General features: G+C 43.1%; 1 protein-coding gene and 1 pseudogene across 4 annotated transcripts in view; one reads left to right on the forward strand and one right to left on the reverse strand.

Annotated features, from left to right (window-relative positions):
• The window catches only part of SH3RF2 (SH3 domain containing ring finger 2), a 127,500-nt gene that overhangs the window by 81,865 nt on the left and 20,229 nt on the right, over positions 1-25,406 (forward strand). The window lies entirely within an intron of this gene.
• On the reverse strand, positions 3,931-18,872 carry LOC101016561 (annotated as a pseudogene). Its single transcript, XR_648584.4, has 3 exons — positions 18,866-18,872; positions 14,591-14,596; positions 3,931-5,014 (listed from the first exon to the last, which is right to left on the reverse strand). The product of XR_648584.4 is annotated as a heterogeneous nuclear ribonucleoprotein A1-like (transcript).

Below are 25,406 nucleotides of genomic sequence, written 5' to 3' on the forward strand. Positions count from 1 at the left end.
GCCAGTTTTCCCAGCACCATTTATTAAATAGGGAATCCTTTCCCCATTTCTTGTTTTTGTCAGGTTTGTCGAAGATCAGATGGTTGTAGATGTGTGGCATTATTTCCGGGGGCTCTATTCTGTTCCATTGGTCTATATCTCTGTTTTGGTATACCTAGGTATTTTTTTAATAGCTATTGTAAAAGGGATTGAGTTCTTTATTTGATTCTCAGCTTGTTTGTTGTTGCTGTATAGCAATGCTGCTAATTTGTGTACATTGATTTTGTGACCTGAGACTACTGAATTCATTGATCACATCTAGGAGTCTTTTGGAGGAGTTTTTAGGGTTTTCTAGGTGTAAGATCATCAGCAAACAGAGATAGTTTGACTTCCTCTTTTCTAATTTGGATGCCCTTTATTTCTTTCTCTTGCCTGACTGTGCTGGCTAGGAATTCCCAAAAAGATTAAGTAATTTGCACAACGTCTCAAGGGTAGAAACAGGTCCCAGACTTACAGACCTGTGCTCCCTTCCCTCAGTGAGTTTTTAGTATGATATTCTAGACCTTCCGGGATCTGGCTACAGTTCACTTCCTGGTCTCCTAGGTCTGCTGACACACACACGTGCATACACATAAAAGTACAGTGGTGTATGTACATTCCTATATGCACACCATGTACTAGGCCACCTCTTTGCTTTTTGTACTTGTACCCAGCACAATGCCTGCATTATTCTGGGCAATGAACAAATGTTTTTTGAATAAATAATTGCTGCTCCTTCTGGAATTTATTTTTGTTGCATCCACCTGTTACACTCATATCCATACCCCAAGGCCCCATAAGCATATTGTTTTTCAAGGAAGCTCTTGCCACCACTCCTCCACAGAATTATTTCTCTCATATACATCTCTCTTGTATTCACAGCACATTATTTATACTTGTGTTGTAACATATATGTTAGAACATATAACACCTTCTTTGCACGATAAATACCACATATATATCTTACCAACATGCTTAAGATTGAAAATCTTTTAAGAGCAGGCTTGATGTTTTGTTCACTTATGTGCCCTTGAGTTTCCAAACCCCTCTTCTGATTACACAGAACAAAAAAGATAAGAGAGAGAAAAAGGTGGGGGTCACTTAAGTCAGTGTAAGGAATGTGATTCCTTCCCCCACTGTCCTCCATCTTATGCCAGGATGATAATGACAAGTCCAAGTGTCTTTCCTGGGCTCCTCATCTGGGAAGATGAGCTGTCATGTGCCTGGGGGAATTCTGAGGTCTGTAAAGCTGACTGTCCTTTTAACCCCATATTTGAAATAGTCTGAATAAAGTAGCTTCTGGGAGCTTTAACTATTACAAGTCCAGATCCTCTCCCAGGGTACTCCTTTGCCACTATCTTTCATAGGAGTCCCAACCCAACTTTATGGTACTCAGGGCTGCCATGAGAAATGGTTTTACTTAGTACTAGTATACATATTTTTTTTCTTTGGACACTCTCCCAGTTCAAATTTATATTTAAGATTCTTAGTTAATCTTCCTTCTTGAGGTAATTTACAGAGATAAATTAACCCTACATTTAGAGTCTTATAATGATATCTCCCAAGATAGATATTTCTTTTATTTTACAATTTTCACTCAACAAATTCATACTCATAAGCGATGTTGTCAGAGCACTCCAGAACTCACTGAGCACTCCCAAAGAGTTGTGGGTAGAAAAGAGAAGAGGTACCATTAGATGAACACATATCCCCTCCCATTGCTCTGTTCCATGTTATCATTATCTGCCCCCATAATGCCTTTTATGGGGACTACTGAGTGTCTAAAATGTGTTTGTCAAATTTTTGAAAATGTACCCGCTGGGTGAAGATAACCCCTTAAACTTTCTCATAAATTACCAGGTAAGGCCTTCGCAGGATTTCACAGGCAGATGGCTGAAAGCAAGAAAGGACCAGAAGGCCTCCCACTTCTCTCTCTATTTTGCCAGAGCCCCCTGAGTAAAGAACTGTCATGAGCCGCCCAGAGATACAGTGTTGTACAGGAGAAACCACGGCAGCCTTAGACCCAGGTACCTCTTCCCCAGCCCAATGGTGGGATGTAGGACCAATCAATACTGAGCTTGTTTCCCACCAAAAAAAATGAGAACTCACCTCTGACTCACAAGGTTGTTGGGAAGATCAAAAATAGAAAGTGAATATTAAGTTCTTGGCTACCACTTTTGTTGTTGTTATTTTAAAACTTTTTAGCAGTCAAAATGTCTTAGCAATCAGTTGCTGGATTGCTCTTCAATCCCTATCCTGTTATTTTTTGGACTTTTTACAACAAAAAATTTCAAAAGTATTTAAAAGTTGGAAGAATAGTATAATGAACCCTCATGTACACATCACCTAGTCTCAGCAATTATCCACTAATGGGCCAATCTTATTTCAGATATTTATCTTTTCATTCACCTGCTCCCCTCCTGGGTTATTTTATTTGTTTATTTATTTATTTATTTAAGATAAAGTCTCATTCTGTTGCCCTGGCTGAAGTGCAGTGCATGATCTTGGTTCACTGCAACCTCTGCCTCCCAGGTTCAAGCGATTCTCCTGCCTCAGCCTCACAAGTAGTTGGGACTACGGGTGTGTGCCACCATGCCCGGCTAATTTTTGTATTATGAATAGAGACTGGGTTTTGCCATGTTGGCCAGGTTTGTCTTGAACTCCTGATCTCAAGTGATCTGCCCGCCTTGCCTCTTGGGTTATTTTAAAGCAAAGCCCAGACATCATATCATTTCGTCCAGAAAAATTTCAGCAAATGTCTCTTTAAAAATATTTTTAACATAACCATGATTTTTTATCACACACTAAAAAAATGAACAACAGGCCAGGCACGGTGGCTCATGCCTGTAATCCCAGCACTTTGGGAGGCTGAGGCAGGCAGATCACTTGAGGTCAGGAATTCAAGACCAGCCTGGCCAACATGGTGAAACCCCGTCTCTACTAAAAATACAAAAATTAGCCAGGCATGGTGGCGCATGCCTGTAGTTCCAGCTACTCGGGAAGCTGAGGCAGGATGATGGCTTGAACCAGGAGGCAGAGGTTGCAGGGAGCCGAGATCTTGCCATTGCACTCCAGCCTGGGTGACACAGAGCAAGACTCTGTCTCAAAAAATAAAAATAAAAATTTCTTAAAAACATTAAATATTCAGTGTTCAAATTTTTATATTTGCCTTATGAATGTTCTTAGTGTTTGTTCAAATGGGAACAAAATGAAGTAAACACATTGCATTGAGTTAATATGGCTCTTAAATTTCTTTTTTTTTTTCAAGAGAATTAAATCGTTTATTGATTACACATGATAATGGATGATACACAAGCTTCATTCCCATCTATAATTTTATCTGGTACCATTATTCAATTTAGATATATTGCATAGGATGTGCCAACAATCACTTTTATAACCAATAATTCCATGATTTTGCTTGGGTAATCCCTTTTAATGGTGAACTTCAGGTCACAACAGTAACTATCAGTTCAACTACACCAAGGTTTCCGAAGACAATGGCTTCTCCACCCAAGCAGGTTGTATATAAATTCCAGATAGAACCTGGCATCACCCTGAAGGAATTCTAACTTCACACTGTTGGGGAAATTTACCAAGATGGCTTCAGAGTAGATTAATTTTACACAGCACATTAAAAAAAAGACATTTATTCAGCATCACGATCAGACTATTACATTTAGCAATCAACAGCATGGGTGCAAAAAAAAAAAAAAAATCTACGTTAAAACCCTTTGTTGGAATGCTTTACAATTTCCACAGAACAGAAACTAAAATAACCTGTTATACAATTAGTCACAAATACAGTCCTCAAGTTTTTTGCCCATACACATGAGTATTTGTCTAAAACATGTCTTCTTTGTAGCAGCTAGGCCCTGCCACCACTGTGCTTGAGTTCACAAATCTGTTGTAACTTGTAGCTTCCCTGTCACTTCTCTGGCTCTCCTCTCCTGCTAAGCTTTGTTTCCTAATTAAAATCTTCTGCCACTGCCATAGCTACTGCTGCTGCTGGAACCGCCATAGCCACCTTGGTTTCGTGGTTTTGCAAAGTATTGGCCTCCACCGCCATAGGGGCCAGAGCTTCTGCCTCCAAAATTTCCTCCCTTCATGGTCCAAAATTTGAAGACTGATTGTTGTAATAGCCAAAATCATTATAGCTTCCACCACCTCCAAAATCGCTTCCATCATTACCAAATCCATTATAGCCATCCCCACTGCCACCATATCCACCACCACCACCACGGCTGCCACCAAAGCCACCACGACCACTGAAGTTTCCTCCACGACCGAAGTTGTCATTCCCACCGAAACCACCTCCACGACCACCACCAAAGTTTCCAGAACCACTTCGACCTCTATGGCTGGATGAAGCACTAGCCATCTCTTGCTTTGACAGGACTTTCCTAACTTCACAGTTATGGCCATTCACAGTATGGTATTTCTGAATGACAGTCTTATCCACGGAGTCATGATCGTCAAAGGTTACAAAGGCAAAGCCCCTTTTCTTGCCACTGCCTCGGTCAGTCATGATTTCAATCACTTCAATTTTCCCATACTGTTCAAAATAATCTCTTAGGTGATGTTCTTCAGTGTCTTCTTTAATGCCACCAACAAATATCTTTTTCACAGTTAAGTGGGCACCTGGTCTTTGAGAATCTTCTCTTGAGACAGCTCTCTTTGGTTCCACAACTCTTCCGTCCACCTTGTGTGGCCTTGCATTCATAGCTGCATCCACCTCCCCCACAGTGGCATATGTGACAAACCCAAAGCCCCTGGAACGCTTGGTGTTTGGATCTCTCATTACCACACAGTCCGTGAGCGTTCCCCATTGCTCAAAATGGCTCCTCAGGCTCTCATCGGTTGTTTCAAAGCTCAGCCCTCCAATGAAGAGCTTCCTCAGCTGTTCGGGCTCTTTAGGAGACTCTGACTTAGACATGACGGCAGGGAGAAGAGAGACTTTAACGATGCTTCTTCGGCGGCGTCCACGGGCAGAAAAAAGCAAATTTCTTTTATTCTACACATCCCTCCTTCTCCCCTAACCATGTACACATTAAAAAAACAAAGTCACTTGCCCTTTTGAATTTTCCAAATTCTGGATATTACTAGTTGCATTTTTGCAGTGATAATACATTCCTCTCTAGCCCGTACTTTCTTTTTTCCTTTTTTCTTTTTTTAGACAGAGTCTCACTCTGCCACCCAGGCTGAACTGCAGTGGTGTGATGTTGGCTCACTGCAACCTCCGCCTCCCAGGTTCAAGTGGTCCTCCCACCTCAGCCATCCAAGAAGGTGGGATTAAAGGCATGCGCCACCACACCTGCCTAATTGTTGTGTTGTTAGTAGAAACAGGGTTTCACCATGTTGGCCAGGCTGGTCTCAAACTCCTGGACTCAAGTAATCCACCCGCCTCAGCCTCCCAAAGTACTGGGATTACAGGTGTGAGCCACTGAGCCCAGCCTCCCCCGTACTTTCTGTAAACTGATAGAACTAGAGGCTTGACAGCTTCGGGCTCAATTTTTTGTCAAGAATACTTCATAGGCAGTACTAAGTACTTGTTTTTTGGTTTGGTTTGGGTTTTTTTAAGTGTACAATTCAATGACTTTTCATATATTCACACTGTGCAGCATTCATCCCTATAGTCAATTTTAAACATTTCCTTTACTCCAAAAAGAAATCCCACACCTCTTAGCCATCACCTCCCAAATTACCATTTCCTTTAACCCCAGCCCTAGGAAACCATTAAGTTACTTTCTGTCTTTATAGATTTGCCTATTCTGGATGTTTTCTGTAAGTGGAAGCACACAGTATATGAATATTTGGATCTTTGTGGATGTTTTATTTCACTGAATATGTTTTTAGGTTTATTCATATTGTGGTATGTATTAGTACTCATTCTTTTTATGGCGAATAACATTCTATTGCATGAATATACCACATTTTGTTTATCCACTCATCAATGAATGAGCGTTTGGGTTGTTTTTACTTTTTGGCTATTATGAATAATGCTGCTATGAACATTTGTAGACATATGCTTTCATCTGATTTTATACCTAGAAGTAGAACGGTTAGATCATATAGTAACTCTGTGTTTAAGGGACTGCCAATGATTTTCAAAAGTGATTGCACCATTGTACATTCTCAGCCTTGGTGTATGCAGGTTCCAATTTCCCCACATCTTCGCCAACACTTGTTTTATTTTCAGTCTTTTTTATTGCAGCCATCCAATGGGATGTGAATGATATCCTATTGTGGTTTTGATTTACATTTCCCTCATGGCTAATAAGAGCATCTGTTCATGCGTTTATTGTGCATGTGTTCTTTGGAGAACTGTCTTTTTATATCCTTTGCCCATTTTATCATCAGGTTTTCTTATTATTATTGAGTTGTAAGAGTTCTTTACATATTCTAGATTCAAGTCTAGTCTTATCAGTTATATGACTTGCAAATTTTTCTTTAATTCTGCGTGTTGCCTTTTCACTTTCTAGGTGATGTCCTTTGAAGCACAAAAGTTTTTCATTATAATAATGTCCAGTCATCACATTACTCTTTCCTTTGTTGCTTGTGTTTTTGTTGTCATATCTAAAAACCATTGTCTAATTCGAATTCGTAAGTATTTACCACTGCATTTTTTTTCTAAGAGCTTATAGTTTTCACTCTTATTTTAGATGTTATGATTCAGCTGGAGTTAATTTCTGTATATGTTGTGAGGTAGGGATCCAGATTCATTCTTCTACCTGTAGATATGAAGTTGTTCCAGCATCATTTACTGAAAAAGACTGTTTTTTCCCATTTTGTTATATTTACACACATGTTAAAAATTAAGTACTTTTTATAGCAACACATCAGGAAGCATATAATGCCTAATTGCCTCCTTTTTTGTATGAAAATTGATTCTATTCAAATGTCAACCTGCTCCATCCATTATATGGGTCCCCATTAGCCTTTCACCTGGTGGTTTGAACATTATTTCATTAGGGGTTGCAAAATGGTAGTGTTCCAAATCTGTCACTCCTGAATATTTTATGCCACAATTCTTCTGTAATATTGAGCTATGTATAAGATACAGCACTGTGAGCTTTATCTCTCTATTGATCTCCACACCTACACATCATAATCCCTCAGCATACATTGGAGAGTCCAAAGTTCATATTCTTAACCTAACTCTCTCTCTCTCTCTTTCTCTCTCTTTTGTTCCTGGGCATTCCCCTAGCTCAAAGACAAGATTCATTTCTCACCACCTTCCCACATTGCATGTTTGCCATCACTGAACAGCTACCCCTTTTTCCACTGGCCACTGCCAGCTGGGCTAATCTTACTGCCTGCCTGTGCAGTCTCCTTGTTTACATCCTTACTACTGCCCTAGGCTGGCCCCTAGTTAGGGCCTCCTTGGCCCACATGTTCCCTCCCTTGCCTTCCTGAGGTCTGGTTCCCACACTTGTGCCAAGATCAGGAGAAAGAGGCCCAAGTTTGTTCAGCCTGGAGAAGAAAAGATTGATGTGGGGTTGAATGATGACTTTATTTTTCCAAACTTGCGTTTATATACCAGTTTTATTTTCCTGTGTTCTGAAGAGAAAAGGAACATAAATCAAAACATGAAGGATTGGGGGAAGTACAATGAGAAATCTCTCCTATTGCATAGACTGATGGAAACTAAATATTGCCAATGCTGAAGTGGAATCTATGGATTCTGTTGTTGTTATTATGTTTGGTTTGGTTTTTATTTATTCTATAGAGGAAGGTAGTTTAGTACAAACAAAAAGATTTTGAGTCAGGCAAAGTTTCTTGTCATGGCTTTGCCATCTGGTAACTAAATGACATTGAAATTAAGTATCTAACCCCATTAAGCCTCAGTGTCCTCATCTGCAAACTGGGATAACTCCTTCCATGCAGGGTCTTGGCAATGGTAGCAACAAATCAAGCTGCAGCCATTGCTATTACCTTCCCCCTCTTTCCTGCAAGGAGAGCTTTTAGAATCTGTCATTTGTGTGACTGGGGAGAACCCCTGAATTCACACAAGGAATGGGCCAAATGTTTTAAAATCTAAATGATCATTCCAATCTGAATGTTTTAAGGTGTAGTTTTTCACAACTACTAACCGATACGGAGGAGGGGGTGATCTTGCCTCTTATATGAAAAAAACTGGCAGGAAAAGGTAGTTCCTTAACAGACTCAAGGTCTTCCCCCCAAAATTAAATAAATACATGAATTGTAATTTAGGATATAACTAAGAGTCCCTATAAAATATAACTGAATGCCACATCTTTGAGCCACATAGTCCCAAGTGGCAGTAACCATTATTTGCACAAGAAAGGTGATAGATACATCACCAGTGAGGCCTCAAAGAATGTGATCCTAGCGCTCTCATAGTTAACTGTGTAGCCCTGGACAAGGGATTTTGCCTTTCCGGGTCCCAGTTTTCTCATTGGAATGACAAAATTGACTTGGCAGAGTACTATGTGCCTTAATTGGCTAATAGCACACTCTGAGGATAGGTAACACTGGGAAAGAGCTGTTTCTATTATTTAACGAATCATGGTTATTGTTGTGATTCCTCCTGTCTTCTGCCCAAACACACATTCACACAAGAGACCTGTTTTCTTTCTGGCTGGTGCAAAGTTTTGTCAGGCCCCACAGGTATTGGGTAGAGCTACTCTCTGAGGCAAAGAGCTTCTCAGCATAGGCAGTATAGTAAGGAAATAAAAATGTGGGCTATGGGGTCAGCTAGATCTAGGATGGAACTCACACTGCTTCTTACCGAACAGTATAACCTTGGGCAAGATACTTTACTGTTTCTGAGCCTCAGTTTTTATATCTGTAAAATGGGACTAATGATGGTAATTTTTATAAGATGGCTGCGAGGATAAAACAAGGCAATGCTTATACATGAGATAATGGCCAGGGTTTAGCAGTGGTAAATGGCTCAATAAATGTTCACTCTGTTATTATTATTATCATCAGGTCAAGCCAGGAAGCTAAAACCATCTCCCATCCCCACCGCCCCAGGGCCAGCCTGTACAAACAGGCCCTACTGAGAATGAGATTGATCAGCCACACACTTCAGAGATGATCTGTTGGAGCCTGCTTTGAAGTGCAAAGACTTCCAAAAACGCCTTTGCTTTCTTAAGAAGCAGTGACAATTCCAGAATTAGGGAAGGAGTGTGACTTTTGGCCTGTACCTAGGTGGCCCCTGGGACAATTGCACTTGCTTAGTTCAGACCCTCAGCTGTCAGTCCATGTCAACCCAGGTGAGAGAAGCCAAAAATGAATGCAGGAAAAAAAAGACTTTGAATAAAAAAGACCAAGATAGAGACTGAGGCAGAGCCAGCCATCTGTCCACCATTTCCTATACACACCTCGCAGTTTTTTTCTGTGAACCCTGTCCTCACCTGGCAAGTGTCCAAAGCCCATTGTGAATCCTAGTTGCCAAAGCCCCTCACAGCCTGTCAGTGAGCCAGTCAGCAGAGTTGTTGAATGCCCACCGGACACTGAGCTGGGCACAGGTGATACAGTGAACAAGACAGACATGGTCGCTACAGTCATGGAGCCTCCAAGCTAGCAGGGAAGACAAAAACTAAACAATTATTAACATGCTTGATTACAAGGTATTAAGTGTGCAAAGTGCTGTGAGGTTCAACGATGAGGGATGAAGGGAGTATGTAATGGAGGGTCCCACCTAGTCTAGGAAGTCAGAGAAGCCTGCCTGGAAGAAGTGATCCTCAGGTGAAAACCTGGAGGCTGATAGCAGTCAGCCAGGTGAAAAAAGGAAGCCAGCTGAGGTTCTGCATGCACCTGTCCTTAGCGCTGCAGCCCAGTTGCCTTTCTACTGAGGTCACTCCAGAAAGCGCCAGTACTCCTGGGGCACAGTGGCTCCTACAGTACTTGGATCCTCAGCCCTGCCCAAGCTCCCTGAGGTCCTCTGGGGAAAAAACCTTTCTGGTTTCTGGTGACTAAAGCAGGTTTGATAATTAACTTTGCTTACTTCCTTGATTCAGCATTTCTCCAGCAAGAGGTTAAACTTTACATCATCGTTTTGCCCAATTAATGCTGGCAGGTGCGCCACTGAGAAGACCCAACCCTGCCCGGGTGAAAAAGGGAGCGGCCCAGCCTGCACCTCAGACATTTTAACATAGACGCTATAGCTCTGGGAGCCGGGAGCAGGGGACATTGATATCCAAGGCCACTGGGGCCTGCAACACACACACACAGAAAGGTAATTCAACAAGAAAGGAAGACAAGAGAAGCAAAATAAAACAGAAGGGCAAAAGAAAGGGAAAAGCAATGTCACAGGGTAGCATTCTGGGAACAAGGAGGGTAGTACAGACATGTGGACACAGACAGACCTTGATGGTACAGTGACCTCGGCCAAGTGACTCAACCTTGCAAGACCTCAGTTTCACCATCTCAAATGGGAAAATTAATAGCATCTTCCACACAGACCTGTTAGGGGATGAATGAGATACTCGTGTACAGCAAGCTCTCTCAGCCTCAGCACTATTGGCATTTTGAGCAAGATAATTGTTGTGGGGGCTACCCTCTGCATTGTAGGGTTTTTAGCAGCATCCCTGGCCTCTACCCACTGATGCCTGTAGCACCCACCACCCACCCACCTGTGGCAACAACAAACATTACCAAATGTTCCCCAGGGTCAAAGTTGCCTCCTGCTGAGAACAGCTGATGTGCAGGACGTAGCATAGGATCTGGCTCGTAGGAAATGCAGAATACAGGGCAGTTAAGTCAAGGGCTGTGTGAAAAAGATGCCCTTTCTGAACAGCCCCAGCAGACCACTCTTCCCAAACACAAGGGAGAATACAAGGGCTTTGGGGAAACCTGACACTTTGCACAGGTACGATGGGGAGACTTGCCAGTGCCCTGTCCCTGGAAATGTGCCAAAACACGACCGCGCTCCTGGCTGGAGAAGCTGAAAGGATCTGTGCACTAAGCGGATTGTTGGAAAAACATACTGTACAGAGAAACATACATATGTAGTGAAAAGAAAAACAAATTGTGCAGAGAAACATACCCCCACAGCAATAAACAAAGGCACAATAAATACATAATTCAGGCCCACTTTCCATCCCCGCTCAGCTCCAAGCAAAAAAGGAACTCATTTTGTGACAGACCCAGTGCCACAGTCTTACATCCTCTGTGAGTGTTGTTAACAGTTGTTACTTCTTTCCATTTCAGATGGAGGAACTAAGACTCAGAGAGGCTAAGTATTTAGTTCAGTTAGCAAGTACATTTCAGAGTTTTTGTCAGAACCCAGGTCTGGCTGTCTTCCGGGCCCGTGCTCTTTCCCTGCCAGAGCAGTGGGAGCAGTGGGGCATCTCACATCCTTACTCAACTGTCCCCAGAGGTGATTGAGGAGAGATTCTGGGACAGCAACCAGACTCAGTGAGAAGGAATAAAGGGATCGATTATCCATGTCTGTCATGGGCCCGGGAGTAGGAAATGGACACATGTGCCGTGTGTTCACCATCCCCACGCAGGCCCATCATCTAAGACTCGGTGAGTCCATATCATTCTGTTGGGCACTCCCTGGGGGCTATGCTGGGCTCAGGGTACATCTGGATTTGTTCAGCAAACGAGCTCCTGTGCTATTTGCTTTCTCTGCACATAAGCTGAAAATCAGGCCTTCTTCCTAAGGGAGAGTTTCTACGGAGGGCACAAAAGGGGCACGTTCTTCCATTGTTTTCATGGAAAAACAAGATACGGGCCCCTATCACAGCCCTCTGTGAATGCCTCGGGAACTTTATTTTTGATAAACGACAGTGTGTTAAGAAAAGAAAACAAAAGAAAGATAAAGAGAAAACTCCAAGAAAATGGACCATTTCCTTTCATCGAAGAAAAAAACCATTTATTGTATCTTAATGCCCAAGCTTTGGGATATGTAATATCCATTCTTCTCCCTCTCTTCCCATCCCAAAACAATCAAGCCCTGATGAAAAATTGCACAACTAGATGTGAAGTAAAAACTGCTTACATATGCAAAGAATATTGCAAGCACCAGTTTGTCTGTTTCCAAGACACTTCAGCTAGGGAAGCCCTGTTTTCCCACACTGAGTAGAGGGCAACTCTGAGGACAAAAAGGGCAGAGTCAGAAATAAGAACAAATCTTTCTACTCGCTGGTCTGCTCAAGCTGCCTAACTGAGCCCTTGCGCCTTCCCCCACTGCCTTTGACTTGACCTGAACCAGTACTGATGAGAGAAATCTTGCTGCTTCCTTGCTTCTGTTCACAAATATGGTGCGCCTACCATGTGCCCGTGTCCTTTCATTCAGTGAAGATTTACTGAGGCCCTATTCTTTGCTAGGCCTGGGTTATATACTCAAGTGACAAGCCCTAAACAGATTTGAACAAGACACACTGGAGCACAGAGAGAGTTTACTGCTTTAATCATTTGTCTGCATTCGTTTCAAGGAGGCAGGACAATGATAAAGTCAGAGAATACCTATCCTGTATTTTTAAAATCCGATTCCCTGTGCCTGAGATTAGGCCCTTGCTGGGCCCTCATCTGTCTACATCTGTAGAGAAAGCAGTAACCAGGTCACCAGGAGAATTACTAACCCCTAAACTATTTCTGCTATTGGCATCTGGAAATTATGCACTGTTCATTCATTTCTTTGAGCTATAACAAAATTAGCAAATTACAGCCTATGGGCCAAATGCACCTGCTGCCTGTTTTCATATAGCCAGGAAGTTAAGAATGGTTTTTACAGATGTGATTTTGAATTTATTGGGTGGTGGGGGCAGGGGTGAAAATCAAAAGAATAAAACTCCATGCTGTGAAAATTATATAAAATTCTATTTTCAGTGTCCAAAAATAACGTTTGATTGGCACTCAGCCAGTCTCGCTCTTTACATATCATCTATGGCTGCTTTCACACTACAAGGAAACAGTTAGGTAGTAGTGACACAGACCTTGCACAAAGCCTGAAAGTTTTACTTTCTAGCCCTTTAGAGAGTTTGCAGATCCCTGGTATAAAAGATTGCCCTCTTCCTTTAAAAAGCAAACACCTGGTTGGGCACAGTGGCTCACACCTGTAATCCCCGCACTTTGGGAGGCCAAGGCGAGTGGATCACGAGGTCAGGAGATTGAGACCATCCTGGCTAACACGTCTTTACTAAAAAAAAAAAAAAAAAAATACAAAAAATTAGCCAGGCGTGGTGGCGGGCGCCTGTGGTCCTGGCTACTTGGGAGTCTGAGGCAGGAGAATGGCGTGAACCCAGGAGGCAGAGCTTGTAGTGAGCCAAGACTGCGCCACTGCACTCCAACCTGGGTGACGGAGCAAGACTCGGTCTCAAAAATAATAACATAAAATAAATAAAAAGTAAACACCCTCCTCTGGTCTAGCCACTTCTGAGGTCCCTAATGCCTTTGTGAGAATGTGTGTACCTGGTCACTTTGGGCCCTGTAGGGAAGAAGGAGCACTGGATGCCTGGGAGGCACCATCACATCTGCACTTCCAAACAATTGACATATGCCTCCAGGTGGAATTCTGTCACTTACCACCTTGTTTTGGAATTTACCTAAGTGTACCTTAATGCCCTCAACTCCTTAAAGACAGGGTGACTGATGTCCCCCTGCTCCCTCCAGGGTTAAGCCCAGTTGAGCCTGGCAAGGAGAGATGGCTAGTAAATGTTTGTTGAATGAATGAGTGATGAAGAGAGTGAAACCCAGTGAACACATACATAGCTATGTACATGACCCAATAAACAGAAGAGACTGAATGAATGATTAAGTGATGGAGGAATCTGATGAAAGAAAGATGTGAATGAATTGTGAGGGAATTCTTATAATAATGAGGAATTTAATAAAGAAATAAATATGTAAGTGAATGAAGGAGGGAGGGATCAACAGGGTGGGTGAGTGAGAAGTGAATGCGGGCCGTGGGGTCTCTACAGGCCCATAAAGGGTATAAGGGGCAGCAATGTCAACTTCTGCTGTGTCATCATTTTGCCTTGCTTGCTCTTGTCCTGCCAGCCCTGGGGATTTTGAGATTAACCAATACCCTTCCCCATGAAGGGTGCGTCCATGCTTTAGTGCTTTGATATCTGGATTCTGTGAGAAGCACAAAATCAACTGCAACCCTAAGCTTGAGGCCAGGCAGTCACTGTCCAAGACTGTAGCCTCCCATATATGGAAAAATACACCTTTGGTTGGTGCATCCCCAGCCCCATCCCTTCCACGTGCCCCAGGTAAATAAGACCCACCCCAAAGCTAAGCACCCCCCAGTGATGCGTGCTCCAGGGGCAAGAGACAAGCAGCATGTCGGGTTTGGATGAACTTCATAGCCAAGGTCACCCAGCCAGGTAGGAGGGCATGGAATGGAAAACACCTTATCCAAAGCCGGTCTCCCATCATCTATCTCTGCTTCCTTTAAGGTGTATATTTTATTAGTCTGTTTTCTTGGTTTTTGTTTTGTATATGTGTATCTTGTTTTACCTGCCATCTCCCTAGAATATAAGCTCCAGGCCGGGCGCGGTGGCTCAAGCCTGTAATCCCAGCACTTTGGGAGGCGGAGACGGGCGGATCACGAGGTCAGGAGATCGAGACCATCCTGGCTAACACGGTGAAACCCCGTCTCTATTAAGAAATACAAAAAAAAAAACTAGCCGGGCGAGGTGGCGGGCGCCTGTAGTCCCAGCTACTCGGGAGGCTGAGGCCGGAGAATGGCGTGAACCCGGGAGGCGGAGCTTGCAGTGAGCTGAGATCCGGCCACTGCACTCCAGCCTGGGTGACAGAGCGAGACTCCGTCTCAAAAAAAAAAAAAAAAAACAAAACAAAAAAAAAAGAATATAAGCTCCATAAGGACAGAATGAGGCATATGGAAAGCCTAATAAATATTTGCTGAAAATTAGTGAAACGTAGTCTGGAAAGCAAGTCAAGCAAACCAACCTCTGGAACCAGCTACCCAGACATGGTACCCTTTCCCAGTGATGAACTTAGGTCTGACTCTGTGGCCAAGCCCCATGGGTGATGACCTTCAACTTGCCACTTCCCCTCAGAGGATTGAATTGGGTGATCTTGAAGCTCTTATGGCTTCAAGATCTTCAGCTCTTACATACTAGGATCCTAAAGCCAGGGGAAGGGGCTTCAGATTTTTCCAAGATTCATATAGGTAATATGAACCTGAGTTCCCTGACCACAACTCTTGAAAAAAAACATTGTCTATTACATAAGAGGCAGCAATTTCATCTGGCCAGTGACCGAGGGGTGAGGTGACACTAGGTGTGGTGACAGAGACAATCCAGATGCTATCTTGGCGCTCCTTCAGGCTTTGCCAAGCCTCAGCTCGGGGCCAAAGCCCAGCCTGACATCCTACTGCCCATGCCTTGGGAAAGTTATACACGTGTGCCCGTAAATCACATTTCTCTCTGGTAACAGAGACATGACTGAGAAATCTCTTCTCAGGCGTCTTTTCAGAGTTCCCAGAAATGGGTCAAACCCTTCCTGGCTTAGCCCAGCAAATGAGGCACAGGGAGCTAAAGAAGCCTTTCTCTGAGAATCCTAGCCCTCGCCGACTCCTGCCCTCTAGAACCTTCCAGCCCTTAGAGCCAGCACCACCTGATTCTCCCTCCAAAATGCACACACTGACTTGTGTGCTGTAGTTAGGGCTGAGAGGACAGGCTCTGAAGTCACAGTCACATCATCTATGTTCGAATCCCAGCTCAGCTTCCTTGCTTTGGGCAAGTTCCTTGCCTTGGGCAAGTTACTAACCATATATTTTTGCCTTGACATTCTCAAGGTCAAATGGGAAAAGTGATGATAATGGTATTTAGCCCTTTGGTTTGTTGTGAGGATTACATGAGATAATAGAGTGTTTAGGAATGTGTGGCCTCTGACAAGTATACTGTAATCATTAGCTCTTGATTTTGCAACTCTGTTTTCTTTTTTCCCATCTTAGTGAGATTACACACTCCTTAAGGGCAAGGACTATGCTTTCTTTTCAACCATTTTTGTCTTTCACATTGTCTTACCTAGGAGCATTTGTCAATTAGAGGAGACCAGATATTCCCAAATCATGTCTCTTTAGAAGTTACAGGAAGTTCCTTAGTGAAAATCTATGAGCACTAACCCCTAGCCTTTTTTTTTTCCTTTTTTTTTTTTTTTTTTTTTTTGAGATGGAGTTTCAGTCTTGTTGCCCAGGCTGGAGTGCAATGGCCCGATCTCAGCTCACTGCAACCTCCGTCTCCCAGGTTCAAGCCATTCTCCTGCCTCAGCCTCCCGAGAAGCTGGAATTACAGGTCTGCGCCATCACGCCGGGCTAATTTTGTGTTATTAGTAGAGACAGGGTTTCTCCATGTGGGTCAGGCTCGTCTCAAACTCCCGACCTCAGGTGATCTGCCTGCCTCAGCCTCCCAAAGTGCCGAAATTACAGGCATGAGCCACTGCGCCTGGCCATGCCCTAAGCCTCTTTGTGGGAAAAATGACACCCACATTTTGTGGAAAAAGAGGCTCAGTTAGGGAATATCAAGAAAAGGTAAAGAACAAAAGTAACACCCCTCCCCCACAAATATATCCCCATTTTTTGTTGTTATGAAAGTCTTATTACCAACAGAAGAGACAATTGGAAGAATGGTTTTCTCACATCCATCCCAGATGGTGCAGACACTGATCTTCCTAAAAGCACACTCAACGAACATTTATTGAGTGCTTAGGTATTGTTCTAAAAGGTGGAGATACAAATAAAAGTTATGTTTGTTATAAGGATGGGCCAAAATTAGGGATTCTCCCCTTCTTAATGCAAATGCATATTTTCATTCCTTTTTAGCACAATGAGATAAAAATATCAGGACACCTGAAAACAAAGATTATCTGAAGAGTTTTATTCTCCCTTTATTTCCCATCAAATGCAGTGCTCTGAAGAGTGAGCTGCATTGATTGTCCAAACAGCCTGGGTCCTGAGCTTCTGTGACTCACCCAGTGATGGGAGAGGACAGCAGAGGGCTTGCTTGCAGGGAAGTGGAACCTCTCCAGGCACCACGAGCTGGGCCCTCGGGGCAGGGATGGTGAGTCTCTGGGGACCACCAATTAAAACTGTTTAAATCTCATTTGAGACTACGAAGGACAACTTCTGATATCTGCAGAACCACAGAGCCACCAGGCATGCCATCCAGAAAGAGCTTTAAGTGATGGCTTTGGAAACACATGCCCTTTTCACTTGCTGATATCACTGAGCCTGTCTCAGAAAGGATTCTGGGACTCTGGTGGACTTTGTGGCCACATTCTAATAATCCTGTGAGAAGGAAAAATTGTCCTATGACCAACCAAGGTCTCAGCCTCAGTATGGGGTGTCTTCCCAAGGGTATCCAGTGATAATAATTCAGAAGATGAAGGCAGACATGCCAACAAGAAAGTGTCAGGGAGTGTTTCAAGGAACCATGACAGCAATGGAGCCTAGGTTTCCAAGAATGTAAATCCTTCATTTATTGAGGGCACTTAATTACTCAAAAAAGAACAGAGGTCGGGTACAGTGGCTCTTGCCTATAATCCCAGAACTTTGAGAGGCCAAGGCAGGCGAATCACTTGAGGTCAGGAATTGGAGACCAGCCTGGCCAACATGGTGAAACCCCACCTCTGTTAAAAATACTAAAGTTCGCCAGGCGTGGTAGTGCACACCTGTAATCTTAGCTACTCAGGAGGCTGAAGCAAGAGAATTGCTTGAACCTGAGAAGTGGAGGTTGCAGTGAGCCAAGATTATGCCACTGCACTCCAGCCTGGGTGATGAAGTGAGACTCTGTCTCAGAAAAAAAAAAAAAAAAAAAAAGAACAGAGACAACTGCTTTGATAATGGGTGGTGGTGGTAAGCGATTAATTTCTCTCTTTTTTAAAATAAAAATGTTCATTGTTGTCGCTATAATATCCTTGAGAAAATTTCAAATTAAGAGACAACAAACACAAGGCAGAAAGTAAACTTTCTGAAGATGCTGAGATGAACTTGACATTGCCAAATTATTTCTGGGTTCACTAAATTCCTTAGAAAGGATTTTTTTTAATTAACTTTTTTTTTTTTACTTTTTTTCATTCTGACTTCAGTTTGCTTCACCAGCCATTTATCTCCCCTGAAGTGAAACCTTAGATTTTTAAAAATTGACAAGTCCTTAGGAAGAAACCTATTAAAGCTCCCCTAAACCAGATGAAGGAATTTAGGACCAGGCAGGTTAAGTAACTTGCCCAGGGTGACATGGTCAGTGAAAGCATAGCAAAGTGGGGACCCGCACCCAGGGACATCTGAATTCAGATCCCAAGTTCCTAACAGTTATGCTCCAGTGTCTCCTGTTTTGGTCTGCTGCTTTCCCTCATCCACCTCTCCCTGTGGGTCCATATTCTTTAGTTCGGAAAATAACCTCCATCACCAATATCTCCACCATAAAAAGCTACTTTATAAGGACGTAGGTCCTTTAGTCCAAACGAGAGGTGAGTGGAGCATGAAAATTTCTAGATGTCCAGAGACTACCCATCTTTGGGATACTCTTGTCTGGGGAATGTGAGGGCAGAAGCCTGGGGTAGGACGGATAGTAGGTTGGAGGCACAGTCTCCACTGTCTGTGAGTGCAGTGGCCTCATCACGGATCCCCCGGGCCTAGCACGGTGCTTGGTACCTGGCAGATGCTTAGCAAGCATCTTCTGTGAGTAAATGCCTGAGGAGATCTGCAGCAGACTTCAGAGACACTTTGCATACTGAAGTTTTTATGGCCTTTAATGAGGCCCGGTGAGAGGATTTAACCATAATTACTGCCAAACAGTTACTTCTTCAAGTGGACTGTTAGGATGAGGAGGGCAAGGGTTCTAATTAAGACTTCTGTGTACCCTGGCATTTCAAAAAGCCCTAACAGTACCCACCCCATCACACTCTGCTTTGATGCCCAAACCCTGCTTTGAAAGCAGCAGGACCCTTGGTCTCAGGAAAGCATGAGGTAGAAAATAGCAGGGGAGACCAGACGCAGTGGCTCACACCTGTAGTGTCAGCTACTTGAGAGGCTGAGGCAGGAGGATCGCTTGACCTCAGGAGTTTGAGACCAGCCTGGGCAACGTAGTGAGACATTGTCTCTACTTAAAATAAAAACATTTTTTTTAATGACCAGGCGTGGTGGCTCACGCCTGTAATCCCAGCACTTTGGGAGGCCGAGGTGGGTGGATCGCTGGAAGTCAGGAGTTTGAGACCAGCCTGGCCAACATGGCAAATCCCCATCTCTACTAAAACTAAAAAACTAGCTGGGCCTGGTTACACACGCCTGTAATCCCAGCTATTCTGGAGGCTGAGGCACGAGAATTGCTGGAATGTGGCAGGCAGAGGTTGCAGTGAGCCGAGATCACGCCACTGCACTCCAGCCTGGGTGACAGAGTGACTCTATCTGAAAAAAAAGAAAACGGCAGGGGAGTAGCAGGGCAGGAGACATTCTGTGTCCAACCAAAGGAGAAAGCATATTTGTCTTTGTGGTTTGAAGTGTGGGTTACATTTCTGTTTTTCCCAAGAAGCCAATGCAGAGCATAGCTATGGGGAAGTGCCAGGGATGGAAGCCTCAGGATCCATGAGAATGGCCAACCTATCATCAGGGAAAAGGAAGAAAGACTCCTAAATGCATGTCCCCCATACTTGGGCTAAACCACCCCACACTGGGTCTTCCTCAAAGGCAATCTGGACTATGATGGCTGGCCTTTGTATCCTAGAGAATGAATCTTTCCTTCTTAAATCCAGTTCAACTGAGGAAGTCCTATTGTCTGCTTCTTCTCCCCAGACATCTGCTTTGTATGTCTCCTATGTCATAATAGTGACAATGGTAACCATTTATTGGGTACCTCATATGAGTCAGACATTATGCAAAGCACTTTGCTTGCATGTTCTGATTAAACCCTCACAAGAACCTTATGAGGTAGCCACTATTCTTGCATCCTTTCATAGATGAGGAAATGAGGCTCAGAGGGATTAAGTCTGAGCCTCCCACAGCCAGTAAGTTACAATGCCAAAACTCATACCCTCATCAGACAGCCCCAAAAGTCCATTCTGTTAGCCATGGCTGCATAGTGCCTCAAGAAGCTACAAAAATCCTCCTAATTGTGGCTGCCCCCATGGGGTTCCTCTTAAGTAAGGCACTGGGACTCTCGGGTTCTCTAAGGACGAATTGATGACGTATGGGGGTCTGCGTAGGCTGGGGTTTTCCAAGGCTCTATGTAGATACTCCAAGTACCACCGTTTCTCCCCAACAGGGAGGCCACCCAGCAAGTGTTCCCACAGGAACTTCTCTTCAACAAACAGGGCTTGTGGAAAAACATTTTACAACTGGTAAACAACTCTTGGAAATCCTTTAGAATAACATTGCAACCATTTAATAGTATCAGTAATTTAAAATCTTCCTATGCAGAAAACTCCAGACCCAGACAGATTTACTGGTGAGTTCTTTCACACTTGCAAGGAGCGGATAATTTAACTATTATACAAATTCTTCCAAAGAATGGAAGAAAACATTTCCCAACTCATTTCATAAGATTAGGACAGCCTTACTTTCAAAACCAGGAAAAGACAACATAAGAAAGGAAAAGTATACTTCTGCTTCACTCAGGAACACAGATGGAAAAATCCTCAAGTATATATTAGCAAACCAAACCCAGAAATGCACGGAAATGGAATATATCATGATCAAGTTGGGTTTTTCTCCAAGATTGAATGGTTAGTTCAGCATTAGAAAATTAACTGATGTTTTCTCCAAGATTGAATGGTTAGTTCAGCATTAGAAAATTAACTGATGTAATTTATCACATTAACAGATTAAAGGAGGAAAAAAATGTGACATTTTCAATAGACACAGAAAATGTTTGATAAAATTTTATGTCCACTCATTATATATTAACAAGTCTTAGCAAACTAGGAATAAAAAGAAACGTACTTAATGTGATTAACGGAATCTACTTAAATCTACGGCGAACATCATACTTAATGGTGAAATGCTGAAGGCATTTCCCTTAAGGTTAAAAAAAAGAACAGAATGCCCATTTTCATGTTTCTGCTCAGCACTGTCCCAGAGGGCCTGGCCAGCACAGCAAGGCAGGAAAAAGAAGTAAAAGGTTAAGTCTTTGAAAGGAAGAAATATAACTGTCATTATTTGCAGATGATACTATTGTCTATATAGAGAACTCAAAGGAACCTAGAAAAAATGTAATAGGAATAAACATGAGCTTATCAAAGTTGCTGAATACAAATCAATATAAGAAAGTCAATTGCATCTCTGTACACTAAATAGAAAAATGATTTTTAAAAAGGTACCATTTACAGGAGCAACAAAATTGTTTAAATCTCTAGGAATAAATATAACAAGACATGCAAGGCCTTTATTGAGAAAATGTATAAAACACTATTGAAAGACATTAACGAGGCTCTAACATAAATGGAGAATTATGCAATGTTCTTGGATGGGATGACTTAATATTTAAAGAGGTTGATTCTCCCCCAAATTTAACCATGAATTCAAATCCCAGTGGGTCTGTTTGCTGTTTGTTTTTATGAAACTCAAAAGGTGATTCTAAGATTCAAAAGGAAGAACAAAAAGCCAAGAGCCAAGACACTTCTAACGAAGAAGATGGAATTTGGCTGGGGTAAAGAATTGGACTTCCCCAATCAGATTTCCATTTTTATTTCAAAGCTAATTAAGATGGCATGGATTTAGCACAGAGATTCTATGAAACCAATGGAACATGCTGGAGAACCTAGAAGCAGACACAGCATGGAGGCTTGATTTATGACAGAGCAGACTTTGCAGATCAGAAGGGAAGGATGAACTATGGTGCTGGGCTAATTGGGTATCCATGTGGAAAAAGATGAAATTGGATTCCTCCCTTGTCAAAAATCAATTCCAGGTGGATTAAAGACTTAAATGTGAAAGGCAAAACTATAAAACTTTTAGAAGACAGTATAGAAGTTTATCCGTATGACCTTGGGAGGAAAAAAACTTGTTGAAGACTGTTTAAAAACGTGAACCATAGGGAAGATATTGTGAGTTTGACTATATGAAAAATCAGAACTTCAGTTCATCCAAAGACACCACGGAGTAAAAATATAAGCTACAAAGAATTCATATCCAATATATTAGAACTTCACAATTTAATACAAAAATAATAAATAACCCCATGGAGGAGTGGGAGACAAAGGACATGAACAGGCATTTCGTATAACAAGAATGGTCCATAAATATTAAAAAAAAAAAAAAAAAAAATGAAAGCTCCTGGTACTCAGAGAAATTAATTTAAAACCACAATAAGATAGCATTTTCCACCCACCCAATCAGCAGGTATTAGAAAGCCAGGCCTTACCACATGCTGGTGAGACTGTGGGGTAACAGTAATTGTCATTCACTGCTGGTGGAAGTGTAAATTGTTACAGCCACATTGGGACACAGTGTGTTATTGCCCAATAAAACTGAACAGGCTCATACCCTACGGCCCATCAATTCCACTCCTAGATGTATATCCTGGAGAAATTCTTGCACATGTGCACAGGGGACATGTACAAAAATGTTCATAGTAACATCACTCACAACAGCCCCAAACTGAAAATTGCCCAAATGACACATAAATGGTGGTATAGTCACAGAATGAAATATAAGAATCAGCAGTGAAAATTAGCCATAAATATATGCAAAAACTTCCCATTAAGCAAAAGATGCGTGTCACAGAATACACACGTTGTGAGTCCATTCATACAATGTTCACAGATAGACAAAACTAAACAGCATACTGTTTAGGGATATATGCCAAGGTGGTAACAACATAGAAAAGCCTTGGAATGATTAACACAAACTTCAGCATTGTAGTTACCTCTGGGATAACTTGGGAGAGAGACTTGATTATGGGGGAATATGCAGAGGGCTTCTAAGCACAATATTCAACTTCTATTTTTTTATATTTCTTAAGTCGGGTGGTATGTATGCAGGTATCTGTTTTGTGGGTAGTATGTATGCAGGTATCTGTTACATTATTATTCTTTAAATGATACACAAAATATATACACTTATCTGTATGCATAATATATTTATAATCTTACATTTTAATAACAAAGGGAAGTTACAGTCAGACCAGAAGTGGGAAGTGGGAAGTAACAGGGTAGCAGGGTGGCCAGGAGAGGCACAAGGTCACGGGTGTGGCCTGCTCAAAGAACTAAGAAAAGACCCCACTGAAGTGGGGGGGAAGGGAATGGAGAAAGGTGAGGCTGGAGAGCAAAATGGGAGCAGATCACAGAGGATCTTCCAAATTTTGCTGACTCCTTGGGAAGTGTAAATTCAGTAGTCTTCACAGCGTTATGCAATATAGCCCCTGCAGACCTAGCCGTGTACTTCGGGAAAAAAAAGCATTTTTGAGATGAACCTAAAGGGACCTGCTGACAGCTCATAAATGAGTTCTCTCTCTCAGACAGTGTTTTTACTCTCAGGACAAATAACTAGCTCTGGGTGGCTGCTCCTTGCTCATCAAGAACAGGGAAGGTTGCAGGTGGGGCTGGCCCTGAGACAGCCGTAGATGGTGAAGGGCTGATAGCCGCCTGGCAACTGGAGCTCTGACTCCCTCAGCTCTGCCCTGCCAGGGAAAGGAAAAGAAAAACAAGCACAGACAGCTTCATATTCCACCTGCCTGCAGACCTATTCTGTATGACTAGGGACACCTGACAGGAACGGTGGTCATCCTCTCCACGAACATAAACACATATGCCTCCTCTATATGACCCCTTCAGCCACACTGAGATCTGGAAATGTTAACCTTCGGCTCTACAGAAAGGACTCTGAGCCTAGGCTCCTTGCTTCTGGTATCAAGCTGTCCATCCATTTGGCCACCGCCTGAAAATTGTGAAATCTTTTTATCTCAGTTTCCCCATCTATAAAAATGGGGATAATGACCATGGGGCCTATGTATAAATTAGCACTGGAGTCATAGCATGTGAGGGTGAAGCAGCCCTTGGAGGTCCAGGCAAGCCTCTCCTGCTAGCTCCCAGAGCATCCCGATCCTCCCCGACCCCAACATGCACAGGCTTACACAGCATAGTCATAGGTGTCACTGAGTATGAGTACGTTACACGTATGTTACAGGAGCTTCCTGGCATACACTGTGAGCTCCACATGAGAATGGAGCCCTGTGTGTCTGGCTTATTGCAGTAATCCCAGTGCCTAGCACAGTGCCTAGGACGCAAGAAGGTCCACACACAGCAATTACCAAATGTGGCTCTTAACTTGTTTTGAGTCTGTAGAGGGGAACGAGCTTTTAACTTTATAAAGTCAGATGGTCAGCTCCAGATTGTCCCTAGTGGTGGGTACAGAAACCACCAATACCTAATTTTCTCTCTCTGAAATGCAGCCCTAGGCCAGGCGCAGTGGCTTACGCTTGTAATCCCAGCACTTTGGGAGGCCAAGGGCATATCGCTTGAGCCCAGGAGTTGGAGACCAGCCTGGGCAACATGGTAGAACCCCATTTCTACAAAAAACACAAAAAACTATCTGGGCATGGTGTTGCACATCTGTAGTCCCAGCCACTCAGGAGGCTGAGAGGGGCGGATCGATTGAGCTTGGGAGGTTGAGGCTGCAGTGAGCCGTGATTGCACCATGGCACTGTCGCCTGGGTGACAAAGCAAGACTCTGTCTCAAAAAAATAAAAAATAAAATAAAATGTAGCCCTTCTCTCAACCCTGAGTGAACACTGTAGGTTCAAGGCCCTTGTTAGTTTTGGGGAATACCAGGTGTAGTACCATAACCAGCTCTAGAGTAGTTCACACTCCGCTGGGGAAGACAGTCACCCCGTAGCCGCCAAGTTACCAAAAGGCAAAGCCCTGGAGGAAATAGCCGAGAGCCACAGCACGGAATGGAGAAAAACAGACTTATATTTGGAAAGGCGGGGAGGTTTTCTGCTAGAAGAGAGGAGCAAGGTTGCTACACACACTCCTCCTCCCCATACCCACCACATTCTTGGGTCCTGCTTTCAGTCCAAGAACTTGCCAGGCTGTCCCATAAGAGGTACCGCACCCACTCTGTCCCCACCCTACGCAGTAACTAATCTCTTTGCAGATCAAAATAAGTAGCATCTATTGAGCACTTACAGTGTGTCAAATCCTGTGCTAAATAATTTACATGGATTATTTTACTTAAACCTCATAACAACTCTAAAAGAGAAATACCATCATTGCCCCATTTTATAGATTTTGAAGAAATGGAGGATCCACAGAATTCAACCACTTGTCCAAGATCACAGGTCCTGGTAGATGGTAGAGCCACTGGTCTGAGTCCTAAGTTAGACCTCCTCCCTGGACTCCTAAGAGGTAGCTGCACTTTCTATACCTGGGTGGCTGATGGTGAAGGCAGCAGGACCAGCAGGGCAGAGCATTGCCAGCAACTCTGTGCCAGGAGGCTTCATACCCTCTTA

The sequence above is a fragment of the Papio anubis genome, chromosome 5 (assembly GCF_008728515.1).
Source record: "Papio anubis isolate 15944 chromosome 5, Panubis1.0, whole genome shotgun sequence".
Taxonomy (NCBI): Eukaryota; Metazoa; Chordata; class Mammalia; order Primates; family Cercopithecidae; genus Papio; species Papio anubis.